This window comes from Corythoichthys intestinalis, chromosome 10, assembly GCF_030265065.1.
Source record: "Corythoichthys intestinalis isolate RoL2023-P3 chromosome 10, ASM3026506v1, whole genome shotgun sequence".
NCBI classification, from domain to species: domain Eukaryota; kingdom Metazoa; phylum Chordata; class Actinopteri; order Syngnathiformes; family Syngnathidae; genus Corythoichthys; species Corythoichthys intestinalis.
This window is the reverse complement of record NC_080404.1, coordinates 2,926,110-2,947,948: the sequence shown is the minus strand read 5'-3', so window position 1 is coordinate 2,947,948 and position 21,839 is coordinate 2,926,110.

The window sequence follows — 21,839 nt, the reverse complement described above, 5'->3', positions numbered from 1 at the left end:
GTTAACATAAAAATTACATTTCTCGGCCATATCGCATAGATCTCACTGTGAAAAGGCTTAAATGACTTTTTTAATTAAGTTTAATGATTGCGCTCAAACCAAATGTCCTAGAACAAAATTTTCAAATGTAACTACTAGAATGTGATACAATACACTATTGGTTGAAGTTTAGTTGACTTCTGCGCAGCGGTTTGGGAGTTAACATCAAAATTACATTTCTCGGCCATATCGCATAGATCTCACTGTGAAAAGGCTTAAATGGCTTTTTTGACCTAAGTTTGAGGATTGCGCTCAAATCAAATGTCCTAGAACCAAATTTCCACATGTAACTACTAGATTGTGATACAATACACTAATGGGTGAAGTTTGGTTGACTTCTGCGCAGCGGTTTGGGAGTTAACATCAAAATTACGTTTCTCGGCCATATCGCATAGATCTCACTGTGAAAAGGCTTAAATGACTTTTTTAATTAAGTTTGATGATTGCGTTCAAACAAAATGTCCTAGAACAAAATTTTCAAATGTAACTACTAGATTGTGATACAATACACTATTGGGTGAAGTTTGGTTGACTTCTGCGCAGCGGTTTGGGAGTTAACATCAAAATTACATTTCTCGGCCATATCGCATAGATCTCACTGTGAAAAGGCTTAAATGGCTTTTTTGACCTAAGTTTGAGGATTGCGCTCAAATCAAATGTCCTAGAACCAAATTTCCACATGTAACTACTAGATTGTGATACAATACACTAATGGGTGAAGTTTGGTTGACTTCTGCGCAGAGGTTTGGGAGTTAACATCAAAATTACATTTCTCGGCCATATCGCATAGATCTCACTGTGAAAAGGCTTAAATGACTTTTTTAATTAAGTTTGATGATTGCGCTCAAACAAAATTTCCTAGAACAAAATTTTCAAATGTAACTACTAGATTGTGATACAATACACTATTGGGTGAAGTTTGGTTGACTTCTGCGCAGCGGTTTGGGAGTTAACATCAAAATTACATTTCTCGGCCATATCGCATAGATCTCACTGTGAAAAGGCTTAAATGGCTTTTTTGACCTAAGTTTAATGATTGCGCTCAAACCAAATGTCCAATAACCAAATTTCCACATGTAACTACTAGATTGTGATACAATACACTAATGGGTGAAGTTTGGTTGACTTCTGCGCAGCGGTTTGGGAGTTAACATCAAAATTACATTTCTCGGCCATGTCGCATAGATCTCACTGTGAAAAGGCTTAAATGGCTTTTTTGACCTAAGTTTGAGGATTGCGCTCAAATCAAATGTCCTAGAACCAAATTTTCACATGTAACTACTAGATTGTGATACAATACACTAATGGGTGAAGTTTGGTTGACTTCTGCGCAGCGGTTTGGGAGTTAACATCAAAATTACATTTCTCGGCCATATCGCATAGATCTCACTGTGAAAAGGCTTAAATGACTTTTTTAATTAAGTTTGATGATTGCGCTCAAACAAAATTTCCTAGAACAAAATTTTCAAATGTAACTACTAGATTGTGATACAATACACAATTGGGTGAAGTTTGGTTGACTTCTGCGCAGCGGTTTGGGAGTTAACATCAAAATTACATTTCTCGGCCATATCGCATAGATCTCACTGTGAAAAGGCTTAAATGGCTTTTTTGACCTAAGTTTAATGATTGCGCTCAAACCAAATGTCCTAGAACGAAGTTTTCAAATGTAACTACTAGAATGTGATACAATACACTATTGGGTGAAGTTTGGTTGACTTCTGCGCAGCGGTTTGGGAGTTAACATCAAAATTACATTTCTCGGCCATATCGCATAGATCTCACTGTGAAAAGGCTTAAATGACTTTTTTAATTAAGTTTGATGATTGCGTTCAAACAAAATGTCCTAGAACAAAATTTTCAAATGTAACTACTAGATTGTGATACAATACACTATTGGGTGAAGTTTGGTTGACTTCTGCGCAGCGGTTTGGGAGTTAACATCAAAATTACATTTCTCGGCCATATCGCATAGATCTCACTGTGAAAAGGCTTAAATGGCTTTTTTGACCTAAGTTTGAGGATTGCGCTCAAATCAAATGTCCAAGAACCAAATTTCCAAATGTAACTACTAGATTGTGATACAATACACTATTGGGTGAAGTTTGGTTGACTTCTGCGCAGCGGTTTGGGAGTTAACATCAAAATTACATTTCTCGGCCATATCGCATAGATCTCACTGTGAAAAGGCTTAAATGACTTTTTTAATTAAGTTTGATGATTGCGTTCAAACAAAATGTCATAGAACAAAATTTTCAAATGTAACTACTAGATTGTGATACAATACACTATTGGGTGAAATTTGGTTGACTTCTGCGCAGCGGTTTGGGAGTTAACATCAAAATTACATTTCTCGGCCATATCGCATAGATCTCACTGTGAAAAGGCTTAAATGGCTTTTTTGACCTAAGTTTGAGGATTGTGCTCAAATCAAATGTCCTAGAACAAAATTTCCACATGTAATTACTATATTGTGATACAATACACTAATGGGTGAAGTTTGGTTGACTTCTGCGCAGCGGTTTGGGAGTTAACATCAAAATTACATTTCTCGGCCATATCGCATAGATCTCACTGTGAAAAGGCTTAAATGACTTTTTTAATTAAGTTTAATGATTGCGCTCAAACCAAATGTCCTAGAACGAAATTTTCAAATGTAACTACTAGAATGTGATACAATACACTATTGGGTGAAGTTTAGTTGACTTCTGCGCAGCGGTTTGGGAGTTAACTTCAAAATTACATTTCTCGGCCATATCGCATAGATCTCACTGTGAAAAGGCTTAAATGGCTTTTTTGACCTAAGTTTAAAGATTGCGCTCAAACCAAATGTCCTAGAACGAAATTTTCAAATGTAACTACTAGAATGTGATACAATACACTATTGGGTGAAGTTTGGTTGACTTCTGCGCAGCGGTTTGGGAGTTAACATCAAAATTACATTTCTCGGCCATATCGCATAGATCTCACTGTGAAAAGGCTTAAATGGCTTTTTTGACCTAAGTTTGAGGATTGCGCTCAAATCAAATGTCCTAGAACCAAATTTCCACATGTAACTACTAGATTGTGATACAATACACTAATGGGTGAAGTTTGGTTGACTTCTGCGCAGAGGTTTGGGAGTTAACATCAAAATTACATTTCTCGGCCATATCGTATAGATCTCACTGTGAAAAGGCTTAAATGACTTTTTTAATTAAGTTTGATGATTGCGCTCAAACAAAATTTCCTAGAACAAAATTTTCAAATGTAACTACTACATTGTGATACAATACACTAATGGGTGAAGTTTGGTTGACTTCTGCGCAGCGGTTTGGGAGTTAACATCAAAATTACATTTCTCGGCCATATCGCATAGATCTCACTGTGAAAAGGCTTAAATGATTTTTTTAATTAAGTTTGATGATTGCGTTCAAACAAAATGTCATAGAACAAAATTTTCAAATGTAACTACTAGATTGTGATACAATACACTATTGGGTGAAGTTTGGTTGACTTCTGCGCAGCGGTTTGGGAGTTAACATCAAAATTACATTTCTCGGCCATATCGCATAGATCTCACTGTGAAAAGGCTTAAATGGCTTTTTTGACCTAAGTTTGAGGATTGCGCTCAAATCAAATGTCCTAGAACCAAATTTCCACATGTAATTACTAGATTGTGATACAATACAATAATGGGTGAAGTTTGGTTGACTTCTGCGCAGCGGTTTGGGAGTTAACATCAAAATTACATTTCTCGGCCATATCGCATAGATCTCACTGTGAAAAGGCTTAAATGACTTTTTTAATTAAGTTTAATGATTGCGCTCAAACCAAATGTCCTAGAACGAAATTTTCAAATGTAACTACTAGAATGTGATACAATACACTATTGGGTGAAGTTTAGTTGACTTCTGCGCAGCGGTTTGGGAGTTAACATCAAAATTACATTTCTCGGCCATATCGCATAGATCTCACTGTGAAAAGGCTTAAATGGCTTTTTTGACCTAAGTTTAATGATTGCGCTCAAACCAAATGTCCTAGAACGAAATTTTCAAATGTAACTACTAGAATGTGATACAATACACTATTGGGTGAAGTTTGGTTGACTTCTGCGCAGCGGTTTGGGAGTTAACATCAAAATTACATTTCTCGGCCATATCGCATAGATCTCACCGTGAAAAGGCTTAAATGACTTTTTTAATTAAGTTTGATGATTGCGTTCAAACAAAATGTCCTAGAACAAAATTTTCAAATTAACTACTAGATTGTGATACAATACACTATTGGGTGAAGTTTGGTTGACTTCTGCGCAGCGGTTTGGGAGTTAACATCAAAATTACATTTCTCGGCCATATCGCATAGATCTCACTGTGAAAAGGCTTAAATGACTTTTTTAATTAAGTTTGATGATTGCGTTCAAACAAAATGTCCTAGAACAAAATTTTCAAATGTAACTACTAGATTGTGATACAATACACTATTGGGTGAAGTTTGGTTGACTTCTGCGCAGCGGTTTGGGAGTTAACATCAAAATTACATTTCTCGGCCATATCGCATAGATCTCACTGTGAAAAGGCTTAAATGGCTTTTTTGACCTAAGTTTAAAGATTGCGCTCAAACCAAATGTCCTAGAACGAAATTTTCAAATGTAACTACTAGAATGTGATACAATACACTATTGGGTGAAGTTTGGTTGACTTCTGCGCAGCGGTTTGGGAGTTAACATCAAAATTACATTTCTCGGCCATATCGCATAGATCTCAATGTGAAAAGGCTTAAATGGCTTTTTTGACCTAAGTTTAAAGATTGCGCTCAAACCAAATGTCCTAGAACGAAATTTTCAAATGTAACTACTAGAATGTGATACAATACACTATTGGGTGAAGTTTGGTTGACTTCTGCGCAGCGGTTTGGGAGTTAACATCAAAATTACATTTCTCGGCCATATCGCATAGATCTCACTTGAAAAGGCTTAAATGGCTTTTTTGACCTAAGTTTGAGGATTGCGCTCAAATCAAATGTCCAATAACCAAATTTCCACATGTAACTACTAGATTGTGATACAATACACTAATGGGTGAAGTTTGGTTGACTTCTGCGCAGCGGTTTGGGAGTTAACATCAAAATTACATTTCTCGGCCATATCGCATAGATCTCACTGTGAAAAGGCTTAAATGACTTTTTTAATTAAGTTTGATGATTGCGTTCAAACAAAATGTCATAGAACAAAATTTTCAAATGTAACTACTAGATTGTGATACAATACACTATTGGGTGAAGGTTGGTTGACTTCTGCGCAGCGGTTTGGGAGTTAACATCAAAATTACATTTCTCGGCCATATCGCATAGATCTCACTGTGAAAAGGCTTAAATGGCTTTTTTGACCTAAGTTTGAGGATTGCGCTCAAATCAAATGTCCTTGAACCAAATTTCCACATGTAATTACTAGATTGTGATACAATACACTAATGGGTGAAGTTTGGTTGACTTCTGCGCAGCGGTTTGGGAGTTAACATCAAAATTACATTTCTCGGCCATATCGCATAGATCTCACTGTGAAAAGGCTTAAATGACTTTTTTAATTAAGTTTAATGATTGCGCTCAAACCAAATGTCCTAGAACAAAATTTTCAAATGTAACTACTAGAATGTGATACAATACACTATTGGGTGAAGTTTAGTTGACTTCTGCGCAGCGGTTTGGGAGTTAACATAAAAATTACATTTCTCGGCCATATCGCATAGATCTCACTGTGAAAAGGCTTAAATGACTTTTTTAATTAAGTTTAATGATTGCGCTCAAACCAAATGTCCTAGAACAAAATTTTCAAATGTAACTACTAGAATGTGATACAATACACTATTGGTTGAAGTTTAGTTGACTTCTGCGCAGCGGTTTGGGAGTTAACATCAAAATTACATTTCTCGGCCATATCGCATAGATCTCACTGTGAAAAGGCTTAAATGGCTTTTTTGACCTAAGTTTGAGGATTGCGCTCAAATCAAATGTCCTAGAACCAAATTTCCACATGTAACTACTAGATTGTGATACAATACACTAATGGGTGAAGTTTGGTTGACTTCTGCGCAGCGGTTTGGGAGTTAACATCAAAATTACGTTTCTCGGCCATATCGCATAGATATCACTGTGAAAAGGCTTAAATGACTTTTTTAATTAAGTTTGATGATTGCGTTCAAACAAAATGTCCTAGAACAAAATTTTCAAATGTAACTACTAGATTGTGATACAATACACTATTGGGTGAAGTTTGGTTGACTTCTGCGCAGCGGTTTGGGAGTTAACATCAAAATTACATTTCTCGGCCATATCGCATAGATCTCACTGTGAAAAGGCTTAAATGGCTTTTTTGACCTAAGTTTGAGGATTGCGCTCAAATCAAATGTCCTAGAACCAAATTTCCACATGTAACTACTAGATTGTGATACAATACACTAATGGGTGAAGTTTGGTTGACTTCTGCGCAGAGGTTTGGGAGTTAACATCAAAATTACATTTCTCGGCCATATCGCATAGATCTCACTGTGAAAAGGCTTAAATGACTTTTTTAATTAAGTTTGATGATTGCGCTCAAACAAAATTTCCTAGAACAAAATTTTCAAATGTAACTACTAGATTGTGATACAATACACTATTGGGTGAAGTTTGGTTGACTTCTGCGCAGCGGTTTGGGAGTTAACATCAAAATTACATTTCTCGGCCATATCGCATAGATCTCACTGTGAAAAGGCTTAAATGGCTTTTTTGACCTAAGTTTAATGATTGCGCTCAAACCAAATGTCCAATAACCAAATTTCCACATGTAACTACTAGATTGTGATACAATACACTAATGGGTGAAGTTTGGTTGACTTCTGCGCAGCGGTTTGGGAGTTAACATCAAAATTACATTTCTCGGCCATGTCGCATAGATCTCACTGTGAAAAGGCTTAAATGGCTTTTTTGACCTAAGTTTGAGGATTGCGCTCAAATCAAATGTCCTAGAACCAAATTTTCACATGTAACTACTAGATTGTGATACAATACACTAATGGGTGAAGTTTGGTTGACTTCTGCGCAGCGGTTTGGGAGTTAACATCAAAATTACATTTCTCGGCCATATCGCATAGATCTCACTGTGAAAAGGCTTAAATGACTTTTTTAATTAAGTTTGATGATTGCGCTCAAACAAAATTTCCTAGAACAAAATTTTCAAATGTAACTACTAGATTGTGATACAATACACAATTGGGTGAAGTTTGGTTGACTTCTGCGCAGCGGTTTGGGAGTTAACATCAAAATTACATTTCTCGGCCATATCGCATAGATCTCACTGTGAAAAGGCTTAAATGGCTTTTTTGACCTAAGTTTAATGATTGCGCTCAAACCAAATGTCCTAGAACGAAGTTTTCAAATGTAACTACTAGAATGTGATACAATACACTATTGGGTGAAGTTTGGTTGACTTCTGCGCAGCGGTTTGGGAGTTAACATCAAAATTACATTTCTCGGCCATATCGCATAGATCTCACTGTGAAAAGGCTTAAATGACTTTTTTAATTAAGTTTGATGATTGCGTTCAAACAAAATGTCCTAGAACAAAATTTTCAAATGTAACTACTAGATTGTGATACAATACACTATTGGGTGAAGTTTGGTTGACTTCTGCGCAGCGGTTTGGGAGTTAACATCAAAATTACATTTCTCGGCCATATCGCATAGATCTCACTGTGAAAAGGCTTAAATGGCTTTTTTGACCTAAGTTTGAGGATTGCGCTCAAATCAAATGTCCAAGAACCAAATTTCCAAATGTAACTACTAGATTGTGATACAATACACTATTGGGTGAAGTTTGGTTGACTTCTGCGCAGCGGTTTGGGAGTTAACATCAAAATTACATTTCTCGGCCATATCGCATAGATCTCACTGTGAAAAGGCTTAAATGACTTTTTTAATTAAGTTTGATGATTGCGTTCAAACAAAATGTCATAGAACAAAATTTTCAAATGTAACTACTAGATTGTGATACAATACACTATTGGGTGAAATTTGGTTGACTTCTGCGCAGCGGTTTGGGAGTTAACATCAAAATTACATTTCTCGGCCATATCGCATAGATCTCACTGTGAAAAGGCTTAAATGGCTTTTTTGACCTAAGTTTGAGGATTGTGCTCAAATCAAATGTCCTAGAACAAAATTTCCACATGTAATTACTATATTGTGATACAATACACTAATGGGTGAAGTTTGGTTGACTTCTGCGCAGCGGTTTGGGAGTTAACATCAAAATTACATTTCTCGGCCATATCGCATAGATCTCACTGTGAAAAGGCTTAAATGACTTTTTTAATTAAGTTTAATGATTGCGCTCAAACCAAATGTCCTAGAACGAAATTTTCAAATGTAACTACTAGAATGTGATACAATACACTATTGGGTGAAGTTTAGTTGACTTCTGCGCAGCGGTTTGGGAGTTAACATCAAAATTACATTTCTCGGCCATATCGCATAGATCTCACTGTGAAAAGGCTTAAATGGCTTTTTTGACCTAAGTTTAATGATTGCGCTCAAACCAAATGTCCTAGAACGAAATTTTCAAATGTAACTACTAGAATGTGATACAATACACTATTGGGTGAAGTTTGGTTGACTTCTGCGCAGCGGTTTGGGAGTTAACATCAAAATTACATTTCTCGGCCATATCGCATAGATCTCACTGTGAAAAGGCTTAAATGACTTTTTTAATTAAGTTTGATGATTGCGTTCAAACAAAATGTCCTAGAACAAAATTTTCAAATGTAACTACTAGATTGTGATACAATACACTATTGGGTGAAGTTTGGTTGACTTCTGCGCAGCGGTTTGGGAGTTAACATCAAAATTACATTTCTCGGCCATATCGCATAGATCTCACTGTGAAAAGGCTTAAATGGCTTTTTTGACCTAAGTTTGAGGATTGCGCTCAAATCAAATGTCCAAGAACCAAATTTCCAAATGTAACTACTAGATTGTGATACAATACACTATTGGGTGAAGTTTGGTTGACTTCTGCGCAGCGGTTTGGGAGTTAACATCAAAATTACATTTCTCGGCCATATCGCATAGATCTCACTGTGAAAAGGCTTAAATGACTTTTTTAATTAAGTTTGATGATTGCGTTCAAACAAAATGTCATAGAACAAAATTTTCAAATGTAACTACTAGATTGTGATACAATACACTATTGGGTGAAGTTTGGTTGACTTCTGCGCAGCGGTTTGGGAGTTAACATCAAAATTACATTTCTCGGCCATATCGCATAGATCTCACTGTGAAAAGGCTTAAATGGCTTTTTTGACCTAAGTTTGAGGATTGCGCTCAAATCAAATGTCCTAGAACCAAATTTCCACATGTAATTACTAGATTGTGATACAATACACTAATGGGTGAAGTTTGGTTGACTTCTGCGCAGCGGTTTGGGAGTTAACATCAAAATTACATTTCTCGGCCATATCGCATAGATCTCACTGTGAAAAGGCTTAAATGACTTTTTTAATTAAGTTTAATGATTGCGCTCAAACCAAATGTCCTAGAACGAAATTTTCAAATGTAACTACTAGAATGTGATACAATACACTATTGGGTGAAGTTTAGTTGACTTCTGCGCAGCGGTTTGGGAGTTAACATCAAAATTACATTTCTCGGCCATATCGCATAGATCTCACTGTGAAAAGGCTTAAATGGCTTTTTTGACCTAAGTTTAATGATTGCGCTCAAACCAAATGTCCTAGAACGAAATTTTCAAATGTAACTACTAGAATGTGATACAATACACTATTGGGTGAAGTTTGGTTGACTTCTGCGCAGCGGTTTGGGAGTTAACATCAAAATTACATTTCTCGGCCATATCGCATAGATCTCACTGTGAAAAGGCTTAAATGGCTTTTTTGACCTAAGTTTGAGGATTGCGCTCAAATCAAATGTCCTAGAACCAAATTTTCACATGTAACTACTAGATTGTGATACAATACACTAATGGGTGAAGTTTGGTTGACTTCTGCGCAGCGGTTTGGGAGTTAACATCAAAATTACATTTCTCGGCCATATCGCATAGATCTCACTGTGAAAAGGCTTAAATGACTTTTTTAATTAAGTTTGATGATTGCGCTCAAACAAAATTTCCTAGAACAAAATTTTCAAATGTAACTACTAGATTGTGATACAATACACTATTGGGTGAAGTTTGGTTGACTTCTGCGCAGCGGTTTGGGAGTTAACATCAAAATTACATTTCTCGGCCATATCGCATAGATCTCACTGTGAAAAGGCTTAAATGGCTTTTTTGACCTAAGTTTAATGATTGCGCTCAAACCAAATGTCCTAGAACGAAATTTTCAAATGTAACTACTAGAATGTGATACAATACACTATTGGGTGAAGTTTGGTTGACTTCTGCGCAGCGGTTTGGGAGTTAACATTAAAATTACATTTCTCGGCCATATCGCATAGATCTCACTGTGAAAAGGCTTAAATGACTTTTTTAATTAAGTTTAATGATTGCGCTCAAACCAAATGTCCTAGAACGAAATTTTCAAATGTAACTACTAGAATGTGATACAATACACTATTGGGTGAAGTTTAGTTGACTTCTGCGCAGCGGTTTGGGAGTTAACATCAAAATTACATTTCTCGGCCATATCGCATAGATCTCACTGTGAAAAGGCTTAAATGGCTTTTTTGACCTAAGTTTAATGATTGCGCTCAAACCAAATGTCCTAGAACGAAATTTTCAAATGTAACTACTAGAATGTGATACAATACACTATTGGGTGAAGTTTGGTTGACTTCTTCGCAGCGGTTTGGGAGTTAACATCAAAATTACATTTCTCGGCCATATCGCATAGATCTCACTGTGAAAAGGCTTGATGGCTTTTTTGACCTAAGTTTGAGGATTGCGCTCAAATCAAATGTCCTAGAACCAAATTTCCACATGTAACTACTAGATTGTGATACAATACACTAATGGGTGAAGTTTGGTTGACTTCTGCGCAGCGGTTTGGGAATTAACATCAAAATTACATTTCTCGGCCATATCGCATAGATCTCACTGTGAAAAGGCTTAAATGACTTTTTTAATTAAGTTTGATGATTGCGTTCAAACAAAATGTCATAGAACAAAATTTTTAAATGTAACTACTAGATTGTGATACAATACACTATTGGGTGAAGTTTGGTTGACTTCTGCGCAGCGGTTTGGGAGTTAACATCAAAATTACATTTCTCGGCCATATCGCATAGATCTCACTGTGAAAAGGCTTAAATGGCTTTTTTGACCTAAGTTTGAGGATTGCGCTCAAATCAAATGTCCTAGAACCAAATTTCCACATGTAATTACTAGATTGTGATACAATACACTAATGGGTGAAGTTTGGTTGACTTCTGCGCAGCGGTTTGGGAGTTAACATCAAAATTACATTTCTCGGCCATATCGCATAGATCTCACTGTGAAAAGGCTTAAATGACTTTTTTAATTAAGTTTAATGATTGCGCTCAAACCAAATGTCCTAGAACGAAATTTTCAAATGTAACTACTAGAATGTGATACAATACACTATTGGGTGAAGTTTAGTTGACTTCTGCGCAGCGGTTTGGGAGTTAACATCAAAATTACATTTCTCGGCCATATCGCATAGATCTCACTGTGAAAAGGCTTAAATGGCTTTTTTGACCTAAGTTTAATGATTGCGCTCAAACCAAATGTCCTAGAACGAAATTTTCAAATGTAACTACTAGAATGTGATACAATACACTATTGGGTGAAGTTTGGTTGACTTCTGCGCAGCGGTTTGGGAGTTAACATCAAAATTACATTTCTCGGCCATATCGCATAGATCTCACTGTGAAAAGGCTTAAATGGCTTTTTTGACCTAAGTTTGAGGATTGCGCTCAAATCAAATGTCCTAGAACCAAATTTTCACATGTAACTACTAGATTGTGATACAATACACTAATGGGTGAAGTTTGGTTGACTTCTGCGCAGCGGTTTGGGAGTTAACATCAAAATTACATTTCTCGGCCATATCGCATAGATCTCACTGTGAAAAGGCTTAAATGACATTTTTAATTAAGTTTGATGATTGCGCTCAAACAAAATTTCCTAGAACAAAATTTTCAAATGTAACTACTAGATTGTGATACAATACACTATTGGGTGAAGTTTGGTTGACTTCTGCGCAGCGGTTTGGGAGTTAACATCAAAATTACATTTCTCGGCCATATCGCATAGATCTCACTGTGAAAAGGCTTAAATGGCTTTTTTGACTTAAGTTTAATGATTGCGCTCAAACCAAATGTCCTAGAACGAAATTTTCAAATGTAACTACTAGAATGTGATACAATACACTATTGGGTGAAGTTTGGTTGACTTCTGCGCAGCGGTTTGGGAGTTAACATCAAAATTACGTTTCTCGGCCATATCGCATAGATCTCACTGTGAAAAGGCTTAAATGACTTTTTTAATTAAGTTTGATGATTGCGTTCAAACAAAATGTCCTAGAACAAAATTTTCAAATGTAACTACTAGATTGTGATACAATACACTATTGGGTGAAGTTTGGTTGACTTCTGCGCAGCGGTTTGGGAGTTAACATCAAAATTACATTTCTCGGCCATATCGCATAGATCTCACTGTGAAAAGGCTTAAATGGCTTTTTTGACCTAAGTTTGAGGATTGCGCTCAAATCAAATGTCTAAGAACCAAATTTCCAAATGTAACTACTAGATTGTGATACAATACACTATTGGGTGAAGTTTGGTTGACTTCTGCGCAGCGGTTTGGGAGTTAACATCAAAATTACATTTCTTGGCCATATCGCATAGATCTCACTGTGAAAAGGCTTAAATGGCTTTTTTGACCTAAGTTTGAGGATTGCGCTCAAATCAAATGTCCTAGAACCAAATTTCCACATGTAACTACTAGATTGTGATACAATACACTAATGGGTGAAGTTTGGTTGACTTCTGCGCAGAGGTTTGGGAGTTAACATCAAAATTACATTTCTCGGCCATATCGCATAGATCTCACTGTGAAAAGGCTTAAATGACTTTTTTAATTAAGTTTGATGATTGCGCTCAAACAAAATTTCCTAGAACAAAATTTTCAAATGTAACTACTAGATTGTGATACAATACACTATTGGGTGAAGTTTGGTTGACTTCTGCGCAGCGGTTTGGGAGTTAACATCAAAATTACATTTCTCGGCCATATCGCATAGATCTCACTGTGAAAAGGCTTAAATGGCTTTTTTGACCTAAGTTTAATGATTGCGCTCAAACCAAATGTCCAATAACCAAATTTTCACATGTAACTACTAGATTGTGATACAATACACTAATGGGTGAAGTTTGGTTGACTTCTGCGCAGCGGTTTGGGAGTTAACATCAAAATTACATTTCTCGGCCATATCGCATAGATCTCACTGTGAAAAGGCTTAAATGACTTTTTTAATTAAGTTTGATGATTGCGCTCAAACAAAATTTCCTAGAACAAAATTTTCAAATGTAACTACTAGATTGTGATACAATACACAATTGGGTGAAGTTTGGTTGACTTCTGCGCAGCGGTTTGGGAGTTAACATCAAAATTACATTTCTCGGCCATATCGCATAGATCTCACTGTGAAAAGGCTTAAATGACTTTTTTAATTAAGTTTGATGATTGCGCTCAAACAAAATTTCCTAGAACAAAATTTTCAAATGTAACTACTAGATTGTGATACAATACACAATTGGGTGAAGTTTGGTTGACTTCTGCGCAGCGGTTTGGGAGTTAACATCAAAATTACATTTCTCGGCCATATCGCATAGATCTCACTGTGAAAAGGCTTAAATGGCTTTTTTGACCTAAGTTTAATGATTGCGCTCAAACCAAATGTCCTAGAACGAAGTTTTCAAATGTAACTACTAGAATGTGATACAATACACTATTGGGTGAAGTTTGGTTGACTTCTGCGCAGCGGTTTGGGAGTTAACATCAAAATTACATTTCTCGGCCATATCGCATAGATCTCACTGTGAAAAGGCTTAAATGACTTTTTTAATTAAGTTTGATGATTGCGTTCAAACAAAATGTCCTAGAACAAAATTTTCAAATGTAACTACTAGATTGTGATACAATACACTATTGGGTAGAGTTTGGTTGACTTCTGCGCAGCGGTTTGGGAGTTAACATCAAAATTACATTTCTCGGCCATATCGCATAGATCTCACTGTGAAAAGGCTTAAATGGCTTTTTTGACCTAAGTTTGAGGATTGCGCTCAAATCAAATGTCCAAGAACCAAATTTCCAAATGTAACTACTAGATTGTGATACAATACACTATTGGGTGAAGTTTGGTTGACTTCTGCGCAGCGGTTTGGGAGTTAACATCAAAATTACATTTCTCGGCCATATCGCATAGATCTCACTGTGAAAAGGCTTAAATGGCTTTTTTGACCTAAGTTTGAGGATTGCGCTCAAATCAAATGTCCTAGAACCAAATTTCCACATGTAACTACTAGATTGTGATACAATACACTAATGGGTGAAGTTTGGTTGACTTCTGCGCAGAGGTTTGGGAGTTAACATCAAAATTACATTTCTCGGCCATATCGCATAGATCTCAATGTGAAAAGGCTTAAATGACTTTTTTAATTAAGTTTGATGATTGCGCTCAAACAAATTTTCCTAGAACAAAATTTTCAAATGTAACTACTAGATTGTGATACAATACACTATTGGGTGAAGTTTGGTTGACTTCTGCGCAGCGGTTTGGGAGTTAACATCAAAATTACATTTCTCGGCCATATCGCATAGATCTCACTGTGAAAAGGCTTAAATGGCTTTTTTGACCTAAGTTTAATGATTGCGCTCAAACCAAATGTCCAATAACCAAATTTCCACATGTAACTACTAGATTGTGATACAATACACTAATGGGTGAAGTTTGGTTGACTTCTGCGCAGCGGTTTGGGAGTTAACATCAAAATTACATTTCTCGGCCATATCGCATAGATCTCACTGTGAAAAGGCTTAAATGACTTTTTTAATTAAGTTTGATGATTGCGTTCAAACAAAATGTCATAGAACAAAATTTTCAAATGTAACTACTAGATTGTGATACAATACACTATTGGGTGAAATTTGGTTGACTTCTGCGCAGCGGTTTGGGAGTTAACATCAAAATTACATTTCTCGGCCATATCGCATAGATCTCACTGTGAAAAGGCTTAAATGGCTTTTTTGACCTAAGTTTGAGGATTGCGCTCAAATCAAATGTCCTAGAACCAAATTTCCACATGTAATTACTAGATTGTGATACAATACACTAATGGGTGAAGTTTGGTTGACTTCTGCGCAGCGGTTTGGGAGTTAACATCAAAATTACATTTCTCGGCCATATCGCATAGATCTCACTGTGAAAAGGCTTAAATGACTTTTTTAATTAAGTTTAATGATTGCGCTCAAACCAAATGTCCTAGAACGAAATTTTCAAATGTAACTACTAGAATGTGATACAATACACTATTGGGTGAAGTTTAGTTGACTTCTGCGCAGCGGTTTGGGAGTAAACATCAAAATTACATTTCTCGGCCATATCGCATAGATCTCACTGTGAAAAGGCTTAAATGGCTTTTTTGACCTAAGTTTAATGATTGCGCTCAAACCAAATGTCCTAGAACGAAATTTTCAAATGTAACTACTAGAATGTGATACAATACACTATTGGGTGAAGTTTGGTTGACTTCTGCGCAGCGGTTTGGGAGTTAACATCAAAATTACATTTCTCGGCCATATCGCATAGATCTCACTGTGAAAAGGCTTAAATGGCTTTTTTGACCTAAGTTTGAGGATTGCGCTCAAATCAAATGTCCTAGAACCAAATTTTCAAATGTAACTACTAGATTGTGATACAATACACTATTGGGTGAAGTTTGGTTGACTTCTGCGCAGCGGTTTGGGAGTTAACATCAAAATTACATTTCTCGGCCATATCGCATAGATCTCACTGTGAAAAGGCTTAAATGGCTTTTTTGACCTAAGTTTAATGATTGCGCTCAAACCAAATGTCCTAGAACGAAATTTTCAAATGTAACTACTAGAATGTGATACAATACACTATTGGGTGAAGTTTGGTTGACTTCTGCGCAGCGGTTTGGGAGTTAACATCAAAATTACATTTCTCGGCCATATCGCATAGATCTCACTGTGAAAAGGCTTAAATGACTTTTTTAATTAAGTTTGATGATTGCGTTCAAACAAAATGTCCTAGAACAAAATTTTCAAATGTAACTACTAGATTGTGATACAATACACTATTGGGTGAAGTTTGGTTGACTTCTGCGCAGCGGTTTGGGAGTTAACATCAAAATTACATTTCTCGGCCATATCGCATAGATCTCACTGTGAAAAGGCTTAAATGGCTTTTTTGACCTAAGTTTGAGGATTGCGCTCAAATCAAATGTCCTAGAACCAAATTTCCACATGTAATTACTAGATTGTGATACAATACACTAATGGGTGAAGTTTGGTTGACTTCTGCGCAGCGGTTTGGGAGTTAACATCAAAATTACATTTCTCGGCCATATCGCATAGATCTCACTGTGAAAAGGCTTAAATGACTTTTTTAATTAAGTTTAATGATTGCGCTCAAACCAAATGTCCTAGAACGAAATTTTCAAATGTAACTACTAGAATGTGATACAATACACTATTGGGTGAAGTTTAGTTGACTTCTGCGCAGCGGTTTGGGAGTTAACATCAAAATTACATTTCTCGGCCATATCGCATAGATCTCACTGTGAAAAGGCTTAAATGGCTTTTTTGACCTAAGTTTAATGATTGCGCTCAAACCAAATGTCCTAGAACGAAATTTTCAAATGTAACTACTAGAATGTGATACAATACACTATTGGGTGAAGTTTAGTTGACTTCTGCGCAGCGGTTTGGGAGTTAACATCAAAATTACATTTCTCGGCCATATCGCATAGATCTCACTGTGAAAAGGCTTAAATGGCTTTTTTGACCTAAGTTTAATGATTGCGCTCAAACCAAATGTCCTAGAACGAAATTTTCAAATGTAACTACTAGAATGTGATACAATACACTATTGGGTGAAGTTTGGTTGACTTCTGCGCAGCGGTTTGGGAGTTAACATCAAAATTACATTTCTCGGCCATTTCGCATAGATCTCACTGTGAAAAGGCTTAAATGACTTTTTTAATTAAGTTTGATGATTGCGCTCAAACAAAATTTCCTAGAACAAAATTTTCAAATGTAACTACTAGATTGTGATACAATACACTATTGGGTGAAGTTTGGTTGACTTCTGCGCAGCGGTTTGGGAGTTAACATCAAAATTACATTTCTCGGCCATATCGCATAGATCTCACTGTGAAAAGGCTTAAATGGCTTTTTTGACCTAAGTTTAATGATTGCGCTCAAACCAAATGTCCTAGAACGAAATTTTCAAATGTAACTACTAGAATGTGATACAATACACTATTGGGTGAAGTTTGGTTGACTTCTGCGCAGCGGTTTGGGAGTTAACATCAAAATTACATTTCTCGGCCATATCGCATAGATCTCACTGTGAAAAGGCTTAAATGACTTTTTTAATTAAGTTTGATGATTGCGTTCAAACAAAATGTCCTAGAACAAAATTTTCAAATGTAACTACTAGATTGTGATACAATACACTATTGGGTGAAGTTTGGTTGACTTCTGCGCAGCGGTTTGGGAGTTAACATCAAAATTACATTTCTCGGCCATATCGCATAGATCTCACTGTGAAAAGGCTTAAATGGCTTTTTTGACCTAAGTTTGAGGATTGCGCTCAAATCAAATGTCCAAGAACCAAATTTCCAAATGTAACTACTAGATTGTGATACAATACACTATTGGGTGAAGTTTGGTTGACTTCTGCGCAGCGGTTTGGGAGTTAACATCAAAATTACATTTCTCGGCCATATCGCATAGATCTCACTGTGAAAAGGCTTAAATGGCTTTTTTGACCTAAGTTTAAAGATTGCGCTCAAACCAAATGTCCTAGAACGAAATTTTCAAATGTAACTACTAGATTGTGATACAATACACTATTGGGTGAAGTTTGGTTGACTTCTGCGCAGCGGTTTGGGAGTTAACATCAAAATTACATTTCTCGGCCATATCGCATAGATCTCACTGTGAAAAGGCTTAAATGGCTTTTTTGACCTAAGTTTGAGGATTGCGCTCAAATCAAATGTCCTAGAACCAAATTTCCACATGTAACTACTAGATTGTGATACAATACACTAATGGGTGAAGTTTGGTTGACTTCTGCGCAGAGGTTTGGGAGTTAACATCAAAATTACATTTCTCGGCCATATCGTATAGATCTCACTGTGAAAAGGCTTAAATGACTTTTTTAATTAAGTTTGATGATTGCGCTCAAACAAAATTTTCTAGAACAAAATTTTCAAATGTAACTACTAGATTGTGATACAATACACTATTGGGTGAAGTTTGGTTGACTTCTGCGCAGCGGTTTGGGAGTAAACATCAAAATTACATTTCTCGGCCATATCGCATAGATCTCACTGTGAAAAGGCTTAAATGGCTTTTTTGACCTAAGTTTAATGATTGCGCTCAAACCAAATGTCCTAGAACGAAATTTTTAAATGTAACTACTAGAATGTGATACAATACACTATTGGGTGAAGTTTAGTTGACTTCTGCGCAGCGGTTTGGGAGTTAACATCAAAATTACATTTCTCGGCCATATCGCATAGATCTCACTGTGAAAAGGCTTAAATGGCTTTTTTGACCTAAGTTTAATGATTGCGCTCAAACCAAATGTCCTAGAACGAAATTTTCAAATGTAACTACTAGAATGTGATACAATACACTATTGGGTGAAGTTTGGTTGACTTCTGCGCAGCGGTTTGGGAGTTAACATCAAAATTACATTTCTCGGCCATATCGCATAGATCTCACTGTGAAAAGGCTTAAATGGCTTTTTTGACCTAAGTTTGAGGATTGCGCTCAAATCAAATGTCCTAGAACCAAATTTTCACATGTAACTACTAGATTGTGATACAATACACTAATGGGTGAAGTTTGGTTGACTTCTGCGCAGCGGTTTGGGAGTTAACATCAAAATTACATTTCTCGGCCATATCGCATAGATCTCACTGTGAAAAGGCTTAAATGACTTTTTTAATTAAGTTTGATGATTGCGCTCAAACAAAATTTCCTAGAACAAAATTTTCAAATGTAACTACTAGATTGTGATACAATACACTATTGGGTGAAGTTTGGTTGACTTCTGCGCAGCGGTTTGGGAGTTAACATCAAAATTACATTTCTCGGCCATATCGCATAGATCTCACTGTGAAAAGGCTTAAATGGCTTTTTTGACCTAAGTTTAATGATTGCGCTCAAACCAAATGTCCTAGAACGAAATTTTCAAATGTAACTACTAGAATGTGATACAATACACTATTGGGTGAAGTTTGGTTGACTTCTGCGCAGCGGTTTGGGAGTTAACATCAAAATTACATTTCTCGGCCATATCGCATAGATCTCACTGTGAAAAGGCTTAAATGACTTTTTTAATTAAGTTTGATGATTGCGTTCAAACAAAATGTCCTAGAACAAAATTTTCAAATGTAACTACTAGATTGTGATACAATACACTATTGGGTGAAGTTTGGTTGACTTCTGCGCAGCGGTTTGGGAGTTAACATCAAAATTACATTTCTCGGCCATATCGCATAGATCTCACTGTGAAAAGGCTTAAATGGCTTTTTTGACCTAAGTTTGAGGATTGCGCTCAAATCAAATGTCCTAGAACCAAATTTCCACATGTAATTACTAGATTGTGATACAATACACTAATGGGTGAAGTTTGGTTGACTTCTGCGCAGCGGTTTGGGAGTTAACATCAAAATTACATTTCTCGGCCATATCGCATAGATCTCACTGTGAAAAGGCTTAAATGACTTTTTTAATTAAGTTTAATGATTGCGCTCAAACCAAATGTCCTAGAACGAAATTTTCAAATGTAACTACTAGAATGTGATACAATACACTATTGGGTGAAGTTTAGTTGACTTCTGCGCAGCGGTTTGGGAGTTAACATCAAAATTACATTTCTCGGCCATATCGCATAGATCTCACTGTGAAAAGGCTTAAATGGCTTTTTTGACCTAAGTTTAATGATTGCGCTCAAACCAAATGTCCTAGAACGAAATTTTCAAATGTAACTACTAGAATGTGATACAATACACTATTGGGTGAAGTTTAGTTGACTTCTGCGCAGCGGTTTGGGAGTTAACATCAAAATTACATTTCTCGGCCATATCGCATAGATCTCACTGTGAAAAGGCTTAAATGGCTTTTTTGACCTAAGTTTAATGATTGCGCTCAAACCAAATGTCCTAGAACGAAATTTTCAAATGTAACTACTAGAATGTGATACAATACACTATTGGGTGAAGTTTGGTTGACTTCTGCGCAGCGGTTTGGGAGTTAACATCAAAATTACATTTCTCGGCCATTTCGCATAGATCTCACTGTGAAAAGGCTTAAATGACTTTTTTAATTAAGTTTGATGATTGCGCTCAAACAAAATTTCCTAGAACAAAATTTTCAAATGTAACTACTAGATTGTGATACAATACACTATTGGGTGAAGTTTGGTTGACTTCTGCGCAGCGGTTTGGGAGTTAACATCAAAATTACATTTCTCGGCCATATCGCATAGATCTCACTGTGAAAAGGCTTAAATGGCTTTTTTGACCTAAGTTTAATGATTGCGCTCAAACCAAATGTCCTAGAACGAAATTTTCAAATGTAACTACTAGAATGTGATACAATACACTATTGGGTGAAGTTTGGTTGACTTCTGCGCAGCGGTTTGGGAGTTAACATCAAAATTACATTTCTCGGCCATATCGCATAGATCTCACTGTGAAAAGGCTTAAATGACTTTTTTAATTAAGTTTGATGATTGCGTTCAAACAAAATGTCCTAGAACAAAATTTTCAAATGTAACTACTAGATTGTGATACAATACACTATTGGGTGAAGTTTGGTTGACTTCTGCGCAGCGGTTTGGGAGTTAACATCAAAATTACATTTCTCGGCCATATCGCATAGATCTCACTGTGAAAAGGCTTAAATGGCTTTTTTGACCTAAGTTTGAGGATTGCGCTCAAATCAAATGTCCAAGAACCAAATTTCCAAATGTAACTACTAGATTGTGATACAATACACTATTGGGTGAAGTTTGGTTGACTTCTGCGCAGCGGTTTGGGAGTTAACATCAAAATTACATTTCTCGGCCATATCGCATAGATCTCACTGTGAAAAGGCTTAAATGGCTTTTTTGACCTAAGTTTAAAGATTGCGCTCAAACCAAATGTCCTAGAACGAAATTTTCAAATGTAACTACTAGATTGTGATACAATACACTATTGGGTGAAGTTTGGTTGACTTCTGCGCAGCGGTTTGGGAGTTAACATCAAAATTACATTTCTCGGCCATATCGCATAGATCTCACTGTGAAAAGGCTTAAATGGCTTTTTTGACCTAAGTTTGAGGATTGCGCTCAAATCAAATGTCCTAGAACCAAATTTCCACATGTAACTACTAGATTGTGATACAATACACTAATGGGTGAAGTTTGGTTGACTTCTGCGCAGAGGTTTGGGAGTTAACATCAAAATTACATTTCTCGGCCATATCGTATAGATCTCACTGTGAAAAGGCTTAAATGACTTTTTTAATTAAGTTTGATGATTGCGCTCAAACAAAATTTTCT